Below are 18,029 nucleotides of genomic sequence, written 5' to 3'. Positions count from 1 at the left end.
CACGTTTTTCTGGTGCTGTACCTGATGCATCACCAGCAACTCATGGACCACCGCGGATCCCGCTGCAGGTATGCAACAACACAACCACAACACACAACTCATGGGCTGATACAGGGTCCAAATCCACATCAGACACCCTGGTGGGGACAGGAACACATCCACAAGTGTACCTACACATGACCCACCTGCCACCAAGTCACCCCTCCGCATCCAGGACACACATTTTCCATTCCGTGATCATGCAGCAATGTCCCGTTCACTTCACCGCAGCGGTGAAGACTAGGGAATACATGCGCACAATGCAGAAGGCAGGGCCAGTGCCAGGCATGGGCAGGGCACAAAGAGCACAGGGCCACACCTCCACCCTCCACACACTAGCCCTAGACTGAAGGCACATGCAATGTGCCCCTCCTGTGCACCCCCATGCACAACAGCAAGCCAGGTGAATCCACACCCTGCACCACACACCAAACAACCAGGGAGACAGCCACAGCAGGAGTGGCTGCAGAGGAACACACAGCACAGAAGCACAAGGCCAGGGCAACACACACACCACAACAACACCACACTCATGGCAATACAAATGAGTACAAGCACTAAATGAATACACACACATACAAAGTACAAACATCCTACTGGACACACAGCCTGCCAAATCACACAGATATACCCCAAACTGACACACAGACACATATGCACACCACATGCCACCAGCAATGGAGCACAACAAATAGGAAAGCCACATGAAAGACAAGGAACATAGAACAACACCCTCAGCCCCTCAAAGCACACATGGCTGGCACAGTGAGTGAAGTCAAACCACAGACAACTCAGTGCAACAACCCAGGGAGACAACAAGGCAACCCATGTACAGGCACAAGGATGAAGGGAAGGCCATGAAGTCAAACTGTGAACATTCACACGTATGTATACAACTACTTCATAGGAGTACGCCAGCAGCACAACACACAGGGCCCATTGACACACTCCATGACTGTCAAACACTAGTAGGAATCTACACACATACCTCCTCACACCAGCAGCACACAACACCAGTGTCAAACACACTGAAGGGTGCAAAATATATTCCAGTCAATACACAGACAAACAATCTCACACCCTGGGGGTAGCCACAAACATCACACACACACAGGGATGCCAGAACAAATGTCTGCACAAAAACAACAGACAAACACATAACCCAACAGAAACACACACAGATCCACAACAAGAACAGACATGCCCTGTACAGCTAAACTGTGGAAAGGCAGTGGGAGCACAGACACCACAAGAGTGCACAACATCATCAGTCAGAAACAATGCACAGACAACATACCACAACAGGGACAAGAAGTGCACCATCACAAAAAAACACAGCCACATCAAAGAAACAGATGCACAGGCAGAAAATCCACATAACAAACACAGCAGGACATCAGGGGATGCACACCAGGCAATGACAAGGCAACATACACCCACAGCACTGCATGCACAACAAGCAGCGTGTGCACACCAAGCATACCAGCCCCACACAGATATGAGTGACATAACATTAACCCACACAACACCAATCAGCACAGCACAAAGACAACATCACACCCAGGAAGTGAAGCAGTACCACAGCTAACACACATACATTCAACACAACACCAACAGATGCACAAGTCTGGGACAGAAAGGTGGAAACAACTTGACCAGAGGACTGGGCAGCACACACAGTTGAAGTGCATATGAGCAACCATGACTGCCAAACAGCACAAGAACATCACATATAACCTACTGGGGAAATGTCCTGAGTGACACATTGCTCCTGGCCAAAGAACTGCACCACAAAGCACAGTGTCACAAATGAAGTGATGGAGAGGCACACACACATGTAAACCAAGGGGACAGCTGACATCAAAGTGAAGTGTTTTGCATGTCAGTAGGGGACATGGCAGGAGTGTACCATACACAAATAGAGGGAGTGCAGACTCACAATGGTTAGGCATCTGAAGCACAGATAAGGGATGGTATGACACCACACACAACGTGCCATACTGGAGGCAAAAAGGCACCATGTGACAGCTAAGCATGAGAAAACGCAACCACAATGGCAGTGTGGAGCAGCAGGTCTCCACAGTCTCCACAAACAGTATCAAGACACATGGATGATCAACAAAACACAACACTGACTTGCCAGTCACACACTGCATACTCACAAGTGACAAAAACAAGTAGGAGTCAGCCAGAACTGCAAGTACACACCAACACACTGCACAGTGCACAACATACAACTCACACATGTGCATACAATCACATCCACAGGGCTGAACAATCAAAACAACAGGCACTCAACTCCTGGGTGACACATGTGTGTAGTTGACAATGCAGGGGCACACACACATCAACACTCCCGACAAAGTCATCCCCTTCACACTGCACACTTCTTGACCACCCAAGAGCACACATAGAAAGTAAGCCATGGGACTAGAATGACTGGCCATCACATGATGACCACACACATACACTACTGGGCACACATAAAGGAAGAATACACATACATGATGACCCTGGCCAGCCAGCCTGCAATCCTGTGGATAGAATCCCACTATGTGCTGGCAATGCCCCCCAACCTGACATGTGTACAATATAGCTAACATGAACAAATTAAGAACATGACAACCGCTTTCCATTTAAAATTGACATCATTGCCCCCACAAGTATCAGGGTCAGAAAGAACTGAAGTCCTGTAAAAAAATAGAGTAAGTGAGCCAAGACATTGGCTATGTTTAAGTTTAAAAGAAGTTTATTGGATATAAAAAGGGAAATGTAACAATTTGAAATACACCATATAATGTGATAAAAATCTAAAATTGAGTATAAAACAAAAAGGTGAAAGAAAGGAAGGGAAAGAAAGAAAGAAAGGAAGGGAGAGGCATGAAAGAAGGGGGGATCTTATGATAAACACTGGTAACATTAACTAAATTACAGCAGGTAAACATTTCGGTGAACAATGGAAAGAGCATAAATAAAAAACGTACATTGTCTAATAAAGTATTAATATTAAAAAGACTAAAACTTTTCTGTTAATTTCACGGAGGCTTGGATACTTCTTCAGTACAAGGAGTATGTAAAGGTATAGTACAAGCAGAAATATTTAGGAAATTAGTGACTGGTAACCACAACAAAACTCGTTTAATAGCCAAAGTAATTGGGTAGACATAAGCTCGATCTAATCTATGGTTGTAACAAACGCCATACCACCAGGCTTGGAAAGAAATGTTAGAGGCATTTTTCCAAGATTTTGTAATTTGTTGAAATGCAACGGCCAAGAGTAGGTCAACAATAGAAATGGAAGAGCTGAAGGAAGACCATACCTCTGAGATACTACCTAGAAAAATATGAACATAAGAGAAAGGAATATGTGTGTGGAAAATTTTGTTAATTTGATGCCAGACTTTGATCCCAAAAGTGTGAACAGATGGACAAGTGAAGAGCATGTGGTGAAGATCTGCATTAGGGGCAGGACATGACCAGCAAGTAGAGGAAACAGTAGGGTCTATATGATGTAATTTGGCCGGGGTGATTAGGAGTCTATTGTAAATAAAAAATAAAGTTTGTGTGATATTAGCTGCTCTTGATGACTTCCTTATTTTATTCCAAATCTTTTCCCATGTTAAAATGGAAAAAGTTACATCCAAATCCACTTCCCAGCTACATTCCGTGTTAGATTTAGTACGGGAGAGAGATGTAGATCTTAATTTTTTATATATAGTGGATGCCGAGGAGGGGGTGCGTAGAGAAGAAAGTGTAAGAGGAGAAGCTGTTGTCTGAATAGGAGCTGAGGATAAATTATTGAAAGACTGTAGAGCGGTAGAAGTCAGTAATCGATATTTTGACAAAAAGGAAGGGGGAAGAGAAAAACGAGTGCGAAGGATGGAGAAGGGAACACAAACATCTTCTTGAAACAGTTGATGAGTCCATTTAAGGTCAAGTGCTAGCCAGTCCTTCCAAAAAAGAGTCCTATTCTTAATTGTGATATGCTTATTATACCAAATTGGGGAATTTAGAAAGCGGGTACGATCATCAAGACCTTCAAACAAAAGAGGCTGAAAAGTTTTGCAAGTATTCTTAAGAATGGGAAGGGACATCCTGGCTGGGATATGAGTTAAGGATAAAAATTCTTCAAAGGAGAATGGATGAAAAAAAGAAGACTCCAACTCTACCCACAAGGGACAAGAATTAAAAGTGTTCAGATCTGTAGAGAGCAGGAATGAAGAGTGTTTGAGAAAAAAGGATGCGTGATAAGAAGAAAAGTCAGGGAAGTTGACCCCACCCATATGTTTAGGTTGCTTGAGTTTGGAGAGAGACATCCGAGGGTGTTTATTCTGCCATAAAAATTTTGATAAGATGCCATAAATGTTTTTGAAACAAAATTTAGGAATATTAATAGGAATGTTAGATGAGAAAAATAGGATTATCGGAACTAGCATCATTTTAATTGAATCAAGTCTGCCCCACCAAGATAAAAATAAATGATGCCATCTTGACGTAGAATTACTTAAAGTGAGCTGTAAATTTTTTAAGTTTAATGCCACAGTATCTTTAAGAGAAGGAGTGAACCATAGACCCAAATATTTAATTTTAGAAGGGTTCCAATGAAAAGAAGAATCTAGAAAATCAGCATGAAAACAATATTTGTTTAAAGGGAGAATTTCACACTTGTCAGTGTTGAGTTTGTATCCCGAAACTAGAGCAAAAGCAGAGACCTCTGATAGAAAAGTTGGAATGGATGATTGAGGATTCGAAATGAATAAAAGAATGTCATCAGCATACGCTGAGAGTTTTAAATTGTTGTCTGCATAAGGGAAGCCTGTAATGTTAGAGTTCAAACGGATTTTCGTTAAAAAGGGTTCTAACGCTAAAATAAATAGAAGTGCAGAAAGGGGACAACCCTGTCGAACTCCTCTATGAAGAGGGAAGGAAGAAGATATAAGGCCATTAGCTAAAATAAACGATCTAGGAAAAGAATATAGTAATGAGATATATGAAATAAATTTGGGACCAAAACCAAACCAACGGAGTGTGGAAAAAATAAACTGCCAGTTGACTCTGTCGAAGGCTTTTTCAGCATCTAATGCAATAGCTGCTAAGGAGTGTGGATGAGAGTGGGACTTACTAAGGACATTAAAAAAGAGACGGGTATTGTCTGATAAATAACGACCTTTAATAAAACCAGATTGTTCCCTTCCAATTAACCGTGGCAGGATATTATCTAGGCGAAGAGCTAGAATTTTTGCAAAAATTTTATAGTCCAAATTAATCAAAGAAATGGGTCTATAATTTTTACAAAGAGTATGATCTTTGTTCTCCTTAGGAAGTAGACATATTAGAGCCTCTTGAAAAGAGCCTTCAGATTTTTTAGAAGAGATGAAAAATAAAAACAGTTGGTGTAATTTAGGGACGAGGAAGGTAGCAAAGTGCGCGTAGAATTCCATGGTAAAGCCATCTGGCCCAGGAGCTTTGCCTTTTTTGAGCGAGTGAATAGCTTTAGGAATGTCATTGGGAAGTATATCTGAATCCAAAGAAGAAAAATCAACATCCGGGGGAGACGGGGAGGGAATAGTAGATAAATAATGAGAAATGTCAGACAGAGAAGGTGCAAACTCAGGGGTATAGAGTGTTTGATAGAAATTGACGAATTCTGAGAGAATGTCTTTATCTATATGAACAGTAGTGTTATTAGAAGTAACAATAGATTCAATCTTTGTGCTTTCCTTTTTAACCTTAAGATAATTGGCAAGGAGATTGCCAGATTTATTCTGAGCGCTATAATATTTAGCACTGGACTTTAAAAGGATTAAGTTTTCAAATTCAGTAGAGAGTTTGTTAAAGGAGAGTTTGGCTTTAATAAGATCAGTAAGCGTAGATTGATTCTCTGTTAGATAATAAGAGTGTTCCAATTTCTTGATTTGTGAATTAAGCATTTGGATAGATTGCATAGATGTTCGTCGTTTACGGGCCACGAATGAAATAATGAATTCTCTTGAGGCAGCTTTAAAAGTATCCTAAATAAGTTGGGGGGATAAATGGGGAGTGTCATTTTCAGCAAAAAATAAGGTTGCAAATACAAGAAATGATGATGAAAATATGGGATCTAATAGTAGAGAGTTATTAAATCTCCAACGCTTAGTGCCTTTGTTGGGAGGGAGTAAATCTAAACTTAAGGAGACTGGAGCATGGTCCGAAATTAGAATGGATCCTATATCAGAATGGGAAATATGCTGTGTGAGAGGTTTGGAAATAAAAATGTAATCAATACGGGATTGAGAAGAGTGCGCTGGGGAAAAATACGTGTATTCTTGAATTGTAGGGTGACAGAGTCTCCAGGAGTCTACCAGAGATCTTTGTTGAATAGTAGAAGTGAATTGATTGTGCATGGAAGAAGGAGAAAATCGAGATTTGGATCGTCTGTCTAAAAAGGGGTCGAAACCCATATTACAGTCGCCACCTAAAATCAAGTAGTCATCCGTATATTGCATTAAAGAAGAAAGAAGATGGGGCCAAAACGACCTGTCTAGGGTGGTGGGAGCATAGATATTAAATATGGTTAAAGGAATTTTGTTAATCAGTAATGATACAACCACCCACCTACCATCAGAATCATTCTCCTGCTTCACAAGTTGAATATCTAAACGTTTATGACATAGTATAGTTACACCATTACGTTTCCCTGAACCAGGTGAAGCATAAACATGACCTACCCACTGACGACGTAATTTAGTTAATTCACCGTCAGCTACATGAGTTTCTTGTAATAACGCAATATCTCCTTTTAAGTTAGCAATATGAGATAGAACCTTTTGGCGTTTAATGGGGGAACCCAAGCCTTTAACGTTCCACGATACAATATTTAGCGTCATTTAAATATAAATACTAACTCCAAAATTACCATAAAACCATTCACATGTAGTAAGTAATAACTGTACAATGCACGTTAAGCGAATAAAAGAAGGAATTATCATGGAAAATTGTTGAGAAAGGATAAACAGAATTAAGCAGGTAAAAAAGAAAGTATAACACGAAAGAGAGAAGTAAAGATAGAAAGTAGTAACTGAAAAACCAGGAACTAGAATAGAATGCAAAAAGGAAAAATGATAGAAAAGGTTATAGGTTATTACAGAGATGCAGGAAAAGTAAAGAGAAAAATATAAGAAGTAGAAAAAGAAGCAGGACTGAAGGAAAAAATACAAAGTATGAGAAAAATAACAGAGAATCCAGTATAGGAAATAGGGTAAGAAAACGAAAGCAAAAACAAAAGAGAAAGAGGAGAAGACAAAAGAAATAAAAAGAGAGAAAAACAAGATGAAAAAATAATTAAAGCAGATACCACGAAAAGACATAGACAGATGGGGATGGTGGAAGCCCATGAGGAAAACAGCACACCAAAGGCGGGAAACTCCGATACAGAACGGAAAACGGAGACACCATCATCCAGGCAAAGGAGACAGGATCACGAAGTGATGGACGATATAATGCTGCTTCTAAATAGAAAGAGGAAAGGAAGACCAGTTACAAAGGATACATGAAACGTATAATCACATACAATGGAAGAAGGCAGAAGAACAAATTTAAAATAGAGCAACAACAATTCTTAAAATAGAGAAAGCATTTGCTTAGCTATAAGTTATAGGTATAAGTTGTAGATATCCTCAGGTCTTTGAAGTACGAGGAATTTCCATGTTGTCCTCAGTGCAGGAGTCAAGAAAGACTTGGAGACGTGCTGGGTCTTCATAGGAAGTAGTTTTGTTGTTAAAAGTTACTTTCATAAGACATGGGTGAAACAGGCCATAGCGAGCATTGAGATTCCGTAGCGCAGATCTCATGTCCATAAATTTTTTCCGCCGATCTGCAGTTGCTTTCGCATAGTCTTGAGCAAAAAATAAATTATTACCTTGCCAAGACACTCTCCCTTTACGTTTGGCTGCATGAAGAACTTTAAGTAAGTCTGTATATTCTAAAAAATATAGAATAACACCACGTGGATTGGAAGTAGAAGAGGCAAATTTAGGATTTTGGCCTAGTCGGTGAGCTCTCTGAATGTTCAATTTTGGGGATGCAGGAAGATCCAATAGAGTTGGTAGAAATGATTGAAAGAAAGAAAGCGCATCCGAGCCTTCAATTCCTTCCGCAAGGCCGTAAATGCGTAGATTATTGCGCCTATTACGGTTTTCCAAACTTTCAATCTGAGTCTTGAGATGGGCGACCTCCAACTGCAAAGGAGGGATTTGAGAAGTGACAGTTTGAATGGAATCAACGCGCTGAGAAAGCAGTGAGGACTGTTGCTCCATTTGAAACCATTTATCTTCAAGATTCTGGAGACGAATGTTGGTCTCCTCCATATGAGGTTTAAGCGCACGGATTTCTTGAAGAAGAAGCTCCATGGATAAAGTCGCTGTAGACCCTGTTGGAGACGGTGGGTCTTTTTTGACGCGTTTGGTAGAAGTAGTGGATGGATTTTTAGGTATTTGCTTAGAGTTACCACGAGGTAAGGTGGCCTGAATATTAGTAGTATTGAACTGCGTAGTTTCAGAGTCATCCGCATTGTCCTGTAATACACTGAAAGGATTAGGATCATTCATCGTAACACTGTCACCCAGAGTAGCACCAGCACGAAGTGCACGAGCTTTTGCCATGGTAAACCACACACAGTAAAATGTAGAACGTGTGGAGAAAATGAGGACAGGCAAATCTATAAAGCAAGGACAAAAATCCAGTGAGGAACAACGAAAGTCAATGAAAGTCAATGAAAAAGGGAAGAGATGAGGTAAAAGTCACTCAAAAAAGTATGATGCACAGGTTGTTTGTAGAAAACGAAAAAAGGAGTCTTCCAAAAAACAAAAAGAGCGACAATGAGCAAGAGGAAAGCAAAAAAGCCATATTCACGAGCCAAAACTGAGGAGATAACATTCTCTTTGCTGCGTTGCGGTAAAAAACAAAATGGCGGCCGCAAAAACGAGCGCGAACGAAAATGCGCTAAAGGAGTATGAAGCAGCTCACCCAGGAAGCCGGGAAATGAGATCAAATGGAAGCGCTATGTTTCATGTTGTCTTGCTAGCGTCCGCATCATCCCAGAAGCAGAGAAAGGTGCCCGGTGGAAACTCCGGTCTTCACGTTATCACGGAGCTCCGTGATCCGGCGGCCATCTTCTTTGGCTCCCAAGCCACGCCCCAAGACATTGGCTATGTTGAAGTGGCACACAGAGCATGTGGCACAGTAAACCATATACACACAGCAAAATAACTTTATTCAGTAAGGACACTGACAAAATAGACAACAGGAGCAAATGTCTTTATTCACATATTGCACAGATAGGCACCAAGAGTAGAGAAGAGCAATGTACAAAATGCAGAGTATGTCCATGAGAAGCTGCACAGGTAAGGGAAAAACAGCAAGGCCAGTGGCCAGTTCAGGGTGCAGAGTATGTCCATGAGAAGCTGCACAGGCAAGGACAAAACAGTAAGGCCAATGGCCAGTTCAGGGTGCAGAGTATGTCCATGAGAAGCTGCACAGGCAAGGGCAAAACAGCAAGACCAGTGGCCAGTTCAGGGTGCAGAGTATGTCCATGAGAAGCTGCACAGGCATGGGCAAAACAACAAGGCCAGTGGCCAGTTCAGGGTGTAGAGTATGTCCGTGAGAAGCTGCACAGGGAATAGTTGAACACAGCAAAGAGCAACAATGCCAGTGGCCAAAATGAAGTGCAGAGTATGTCCATGAGAAGCTGCACAGGCAAGGGGCACACAGCAGTGAATGACAAGGCCAGTGGGCAGGGCAAAGTGCAGAGTATGTCCATGAGAACCTGCACAGGCAAGGGGCACACAGCAGTGAATGACAAGACCAGTGGCCATGGAAGAGTGCAGAGTATGTCCATAAGAACCTGCACAGGCAAGGGACACACAGGAGTGAATGACAATGCCAGTGGGTAGGGCAAAGTGCAGAGTATGTCCATGAGAACCTGCACAGGCAAGGGGCACACAGCAGTGAATGACAAGACCAGTGGCCATGGAAAAGTGCAGAGTATGTCCATGAGAACCTGCACAGGCAAGGGGCACACAATAGTGAATGACAATGCCAGTGGGTAGGGCAAAGTGCAGAGTATGTCCAGAGTATGTCCATGAGAAGCTGCACAGGCAAGGGCAAAACAGCAAGGCCAGTGGCCAGTTCAGGGTGCAGAGTATGTCCATGAGAAGCTGCGCAGGGAATAGTTGAACACTGCAAAGAGCAACAAGGTCAGTGGCCAAAACAAAGTGCAGAGTATGTCCATAAGAAGCTGCACAGGGAATGTGTGTGACTGTAACTTTCCATGGTCAGCAACACAGTAAGGGGTTAACAATGTGCAGTACAGGCCCACCTGTGTGAGAGACAGGTGTGTGAGGGTGACTATCACTCAGACTTGGCTGGCAGGCGGACTAGGAGCTGGCTGTGTGTCAGTGACTATCAGAGCACTTGACCGCGGAGAGAGTGGCCCAGCTGAGGTAGAGCTGTCAGTGGATTGGCAAACCAGAGGCTGCTTGGACCAGGTGGTGTAGTGGCACGTGGAGGCGGAGTCATGCAGACGTGAGACACGGTGTGTTTGGGAGATTGTGGATTGGTGCCTTTCCACTTCTTGGGGATCCTAACTGGATTCCCTGCCTTTTAGAAGTGGTGTGGACACAACAGGCACACTCACCACCAAAGCTGCATCAGGTGCAGACACTGGCACTCCCTCTGGGGATCTGCTGGATCCAGCGGAATGCTTTGCCGGGCTTCCCCTGTTTACTAGGTGTTACCCCTTTAGTGCCCTCCTTCCCCTGCTGCAGTGGGCTTGGAGTCGAGGTGGTGGGTGAATTTGCCTTGGAGCCCTTCCTAGGTGTACCCTTGGCATGCACCACCTTTTCTGTGGGCACAGAAACTGTATGCTTCTCTTTGCGAGATGCTTTAGGGACAGGAGAGTCCCTGGCTGGGGATGCCTCTGAGGCATGTGAGCCTGAGGTCTGCTTCTTTGCATTTTGGCTCCTGTTGTCGCCTGACAGGCTTTTGTCTTTGCACTCTGGGGTGGCTTTGGTCTTCTGTGGGGATGGTGTCTGCGCCCGGGACCACTTGGTTTGTTGCTGCTGTGTGCTTTGTGTGCTGCATCGTGACTTTGAGGTGTTTGGAGTGTGGTCACTATCGTCAGACGTGGCCAATGTCAGGGCGGTGGGCAAAGGGATCGGAGCTGGACTGTGAATGTGTGCCTGTTGTAGGGCTGCTGTCACTGTGGAGGACAAAGACTGGACAGTCCGGTGCAGCCCACACACATCTGGCCCATAGCTGGAGTGCAATGAGAAAAGACTGATGTAATACTCTGAAAGTGAAGTGATGTGCCCTTGTCTTTTTGGGAGGGGACTATGCAGGCCAGCTTGGCTCACACTGAGATGGACAACAGGGGCACACACAGCCATTCAGCCAAGCAATCACTTTGCTGACTCCTGCATGAACAACTTACTGCGTCACTGTATGGCTGACAACACAACACAGGTCACTCAAACATACATGTGCAGGCAGGGACACCTGTGGCATAGGGCACACACACCTTATCTATGGAGACAGCATGTTAGGCAGTGCATGACACAACCCCACACTCTCAGGTACATATTGCATCAGTCTAACTACATGTGTGCCCCCCTGCACTCCCCCCCACTGTTGAGAACTTACCACGACATTTGGGGCACCATATAGCCTTGGGTACTGTGTGAGCACCTAGACCACCAGGACCTCCAGCTCCTCGCTTGTAAAGGGACTGGCACGGATCTTCTCAGTCCTTGCCATCACTGTGGACATGAGACAACAGCGGCGGAATTGGGTGGTGAGGGGTCTCTGGCAGCAGTCCCTGGAGGAAGCAGCAGGTGAGGGGTCTCTGGCAGCAGTCCCTGGAGGCAGCAGCAGGTGAGGAGTCTCTGGCAGCTGTCCCTAGGGGCAGCAGCAGGTGAGGGGTCTCTGGCAGCAGTCCCTGGAGGCAGCAGCAGATGAGGGGTCTCTGGCAGCAGTCCCTGGAGGCAGCAGCAGGTGAGGAGTCTCTGGCAGCAGTCCCTGGGGGCAGCAGCAGGTGAGGGGGCCCTGGCAGCAGTCCCTGGAGGCAGCAGCAGTTGAGGGGTCTCTGGCAGCAGGCTCTGGGAGCAGTGGAAATGTGAGGCTCCCTCCCACACATATATCGTCCCCTGGGGTCGTTTCAAAGGTGCCAAGCTGCAGCAATTGGTGTTCCAAGTCTGCCTTTTTCAAATGCATCCTATGACCGCCTCCGCGGTGGCGGAGCACGCCTATCATGATTTTCAAAATTGCATCATGCCATCGCACTTAAGGTTCCCATTAGCTGTAAGGGCATGCTTCCAGGCAGGCGCAACCTCGATGGTGCATCTTTCAATTGCATCCAATGACCGGCTCCGCAGTAGCAGAGCACACCTACCGCGATTTTCTAAATTGCATCATGCTACCGTGATTAAGGTTCCCATTGGTTGTAAGAGCACACCGCTGGGGCCAGGCAGTAGCGACCGGATTTGTGTGCCATACATTCACATGAGGCACCACGATTTGGGTGGCGGAGCATGCAAACCGCCATTTGGGCATGTCTCCATGGCTATCACTACTGCACTTGTGTATATGGGGTTTGCTGGTGACACACCGCTGGGGCCTGGCGGTGGCTACCGCGATTTGGGTGCCATACAATCACAATGGCCATCTGGCAAACATCAACAGTGCACAGTGGCCACATGGTCAATGGCACATCATTGTGCACACAATGCCAATGTTCCATTTACTCCACTGGTGACTACACATGCCATGTTTGTGTATGTGACTTCATAGATTGGCATGTACTCCCTCACATGTCACTTATGATATTGATGGTCCTGTACACAGGACAGTGTTGTTATGGACTCTACAATGTGTACACATGTCAATGTGTTGAGGTGCAGTGACAATCACAGCAATGTTTGTCTCAATGAATGATGTTCTTTTTTTGTATGTCCTCTTATGTCTGATCATGCACACAATCGTCATTTCTGCTCAGACTGTGGTCATTGTGTTGTTGATGTGTGCCAGGTTCAAATGACACATGAAGATGTCTCAGGCACAGCAGCTAGGTATGAGACAGTGGGGTTGATTTGTTACACATATGCTGGAACCCTTACTCCCAGGAATACCCATGGTAAATGTGGCCCTATCCCTATGTGCATTCACATTGACTGAGGTGATGTTTGAGGTACTTGCTTTGTGTAAGTTGACAAGTGTGCCATTTGTGTAGCTGAAGGTGTCCGTACATGTAAGCTGGTCTAACTCAATTTTAGAGACAGTCATTGTTGGCATTGTGTCATCCAAAACGTGAGATGCTGTGCCCATCTCATGATGTATTGCATTGACATGTGTCCACTTTCATCTCAACTAGGAGGAGACAAAATCTGCTTCGTCACTTGACAGTGCTGGGAGACATGGAGGAGGAGGCGATTATCTGGAAATGCCGTCTGGATAGAGCCACCCTAAAAACCCTTTGTGATATGTTGGGGCCCCACCTGCAGCCTCGCAGAACATATCCAACAGCTTTCACCCCAACGTATAGGGTGATGATGGCCCTGCATTTTTTTGCCACTGGATCATTCAAGCACACGTGGCCAGCGCAGGTGGGATGTCACAACCTATGTTTAGCATGGTGCTGCGTGATGTACTGTCTGCCATGATGATCTGCAAGGACATATATATCCATTTCCCCATGGGGCCTGAATTGGCAGCTGTGAAGGAAGATTTCTATCCCCTCGGACACATCTCCCATGTTGTTGGTACCATTGATTGCACCCATGTTGGGCTTGTGCCACCACAGGCACGTGAGCACATCTACAGGAATTGTAAACATTACTACTCCATAAATGTGCAAGTGGTGTGCCAGGCAGATATGATCATCTCACACGTGTGTGCCAAATTCCTAGGCTCAGCCAATGACTCAAACATCCTGCGTAACAGCATTGTACCCCAGCTGATGGCTATTCTGCTTCCCGAGCGTGAATGGATTGTGAGTGAGTATGCCTAGTTATATGGCGTGCTGGGTGTGTGACCTGCTGCCCTCTGCCTCAGCGACATAGCAATGTTTATTTGTTTTTGTCACACCTAGGTGACTCTTCATATCCCAACCATCGCTGGTTGCTGACCCCACTGCGGTATCCTAGGATCCCGGCTGAAGTCTGCTACAATGATACCCATGGGAGGACACGTCGTGTGGTGGAGCGTACTTTTGGTCTGCTGACGTCACGTTTCCGCTGCCTGGACAAGACCGGAGGTGCACTGATGTACTCGCCCGGGAAGTTGTGTCAGATTGTAGTGGCATGCTGCATGCTCCACAACCTAGCCATTCACAAGGAGATTCTCCTGATCCTGGATGATGATGAGGACCCAAGGCCTGCAAACCAATCCGTGTCCAGTGATAAGGACAGAGGCGAGGAGGAAGGTGTTAACCTGCGTCAACAGCTCATCACCCGCTACTTTACTTGAAGGTGGGTGACAATGTACAACGTACCCATTGTTTGATGATGTTGCTGTTGTTTTGAAGGTGTATGTGAGATTTGTGACAGCAGCCGGTTGTAGACTCAGTGGTGGCTGACAATGTTTCTGGGACAGTTCATTTAGGAACATCTACAGGATGTGTATGTTGACACTTGTTGCCCATTTTGATGTGTGCATGTGGGATACTCTTGTTGTGAAGTGTTGTTTGATGTCTGTGATGCTGCACCCAGACTAGTGAATGTTGTTCTGTTGTGTTTTCCTAGGTGCCTTCAACCTCCCCTTGCCTACATACACTCCAGTCTCCTGGTACATTGTAATCATGGTGAAGACTGTACATCCTGGAATAAAGACGGAGCATGTACTACAACATGTGTGTAATGAGTTGTTTATTTACAATGGTGACATGTGAGGGGGTTGAACATTTACAGTGAGGTGATTAGTGCAGCAGTGAGTTGACAGTTATGGTACATGAGATAATCGAGTAGTCACCACATAGATGTGGTGACCCAGTCCAACAGACAGATGCCATTCACAAGGCAGTGTGGGGAAGGACAGTCCAAAAAGTCAATGCAGTGGGGAAGAAGGTTGCCATCATGGCTGGCTCTGTGACTGGCGTTTGGCAGGTGCTTTGCCAACAGATACTCCCAGGGTTTTGTTTGGACGGCCCCTTCGCCGCTTGGCAGGCGGGGCCTCTGCTGGGGGGCTAGTGGTGTCTGAGGACTCACCCCTCTCTGTGGCCGCAGGGGAGGATGGTGAACTGTCATCCTGTGGACCACCAGTGGGAGGGGGAGGTGTTGGTTGTGGCGCAGGCCAGTCCCTCAGTATGGCCACTAGCTGGCCCAAGAGGTCCACAATTTGTCCCATGCGGGTGTCCATGGACCTCATCAGCAGGAGGAGCTCACGGGAATCTTGTTCTGACCGGCCTGTTTGTCCCTGGGCCCGTTCATATGCACCAAGGACTCTGTGTATGTGCTCCAGGGATTCAGTCCCAGGCACTGGTCGTCTGTGGGTGACCCTGCCCCTCCCATCTGACCTGCTGCCACGGACCTGTTGCCTCTCCACTGTCTGCACCCGCATTCTCTCCCTGCCCTCCTCAGTCGGTGAGGTGGGGAAGTCATTCTGTGGGACAGGGAGAGTGTTGAAGGCAGCTCTGGTCATGGTGGTGGTGGTGGAGGACACACCGGCCTTAACAGCTGGGGTCTGCATGGAGGTTGTTGTAGCAGCATATGTGTTGGGGGTGACGATGGGGTCCTGGGGCCTGTTGCGCCCTGGAACACCAGATGGGCCGGCTTCGGGCTCCTCGTCCAAAGAATCCTGGGGGTCAACATCCAAGAGTCGATGTTCCGGGAGGTGGGGGGGGGGGAACTGGCTCTGCAGGCTGCTGGTTTTGTCCTCTGCAGTCAGTTCTTGGTCACTTGTGTTTCAGATGGGAAATGGTCATTGTAGTGCACCCCGCAAGCTTTTCGTTAGCTGTGTGTCATTCACTGTTTGTACACTACACAGTTGACTGATCATTTGGGGTGGGTAGAATGTGCGTAGTCGCGCTACGCAAAACTCCTCGAAACTCCGTAAAACTGTAAAAAATCTCCACGAACATGCAGAAATTCCACGAACACGCGGAATTGCTTGTTCGCAATGCTTTTTTCCTGTTTTCGATCGCTGTTTTCATGCTTGGGTGGAATTATCTAGCGAACATGCATTTTGAGAATGTGAACAAGCAAAATATTCCGCGTTCTCCGTGGAATGCAAAATTACCCAAATTCCGTGAGCGGAACGGAATTTACCGCCCAGGCCTACTGATCACCACATTGTTTTCTATGTGCACTACTGTGCCTCCTGACATGATGCTGTGGTACATGCATTACTTATCCATGGTGTGAGGTGTCAATACATACCATGCGCCACGTGCATAATTTGTGATTACAGGGACATGTTGACATCTAGGGACTAGCACAGCATAATATTTCAGTGAGGACTCTTTGTTGATTTGTTTGACCTGGCAGACGTCACATCTGGCCATGGACTGGCCATTGTCATCTCCTGCATACCTTTGTCTTGTCATGTGCATATCTGGATTGTTCCACCAACCATGCCTCCTTATTTTTCAAATGGTCCTTGTTGCTCTGGCCCCATGGCGCTGCACATGTCAATAGGTGCTGTGCATGATTGTGCACAGACTTTCTTCTACATGTGCATTGGTGTGTCACACTTTGGTTGCTGTGACAGTTTCCTTTGCTTAGCTGTGTGCACACTGTGCGTGGCAATAGGATCGGTGTGCATATTTGGGCAATGAGAGGGCTGGTCTTGTCATAAGGCACCCTTTTGTTTGTGACGAATGGCTAGGTGCACGTACTGGCTACTTACCTGTTATGTTTTCACATTTGGCTTTGTTATGTGGCACTTCTGTGTGTGCGTGGTAGCTTACATCCTGCTCAGTGGTGTCACAAGACAGAATAATATGTCTACCTACCGGTTAGTTTGTTTGTAGTGATCCATTAGATGCCACATGCATCTAGGTGGTATAGAGAGCTCCATCTTGCTGTACTGGGGGACAAGAGTGCATGGTGGGAGTAGTGGTACAGACCTCCCACCCACAAACACCCTCCCAGGGAAGATGGCTACCTACCTGTTAGTTTGATGAGGGTAATGTAATGGCTGAACCATGCTTCTGGGTGTGTTGGGGGGAGGGCTCCATCCCAGTCAGGTGTGGGACAGGGGGCATGGTGGGAGAAGTGGTGCAGGCCTCCCCACAAACACCCGCACAGGGAAGATGGCTACCTACCTGTTAGGTGAAGGTGACCAATGAAATGGATGCCACATGCTTCTGGGTGTGAGTGAGTGCTCCATCCTGCTCAGGTGTGGGACAGAGTGCATGGTGGGAGTAATGGTACAGGCCTCCCACCCACAAACACCCTCCCAGTGAAGATGGCTGCCTACCTGTAAGTGTGTTTGGTGTACTGCAATGGCTTCCAACTGCTTCTGGGTGGGCAAGTGCTTCATCCTGCTCAGTTGTGGGATAGGGGGCATGGTAGGAGTAGTGGTACAGGACTCCCATCCACAAACACCCTCCCTGTGAAGGTGGCTACCTACCTGTAAGTTTGTTTGGTGTACTGCAATGGCTTCCAACTGCTTCTGTGTGGGGGGTGCTCCATCCTGCTCAGGTGTGGGACAGGGGGCTTGGTGGGAGTAGTGGTACAGGCCTCCCACCCACAAACACCCTCACTGTGAAGATGGCTACCTACCTGTAAGTTTGTTTGGTGTACTGGAATGGCTTCCAACTGCTTCTGGGTGGGGGAGTGCTCCCTCCTGCTCAGGTGTGGGACAGGGGGCATGGTGGTAGTAGTGGTACGGGCCTCCCACCCACAAATACCCTCCTTGTGAAGATGGCTACCTACCTGTAAGTTTGATGTGGCTGACACATGCTTCTGGGTGGGGTGGGAGGAGGGCTCCATCTTGCTGATGCTGTGGGACAAGGGGGCCTG

Source organism: Triturus cristatus, chromosome 2_2 (genome assembly GCF_964204655.1).
Source record: "Triturus cristatus chromosome 2_2, aTriCri1.1, whole genome shotgun sequence".
In the NCBI taxonomy this organism is placed as follows: Eukaryota; Metazoa; Chordata; class Amphibia; order Caudata; family Salamandridae; genus Triturus; species Triturus cristatus.
Note: the sequence above shows the minus strand (reverse complement) of the source record.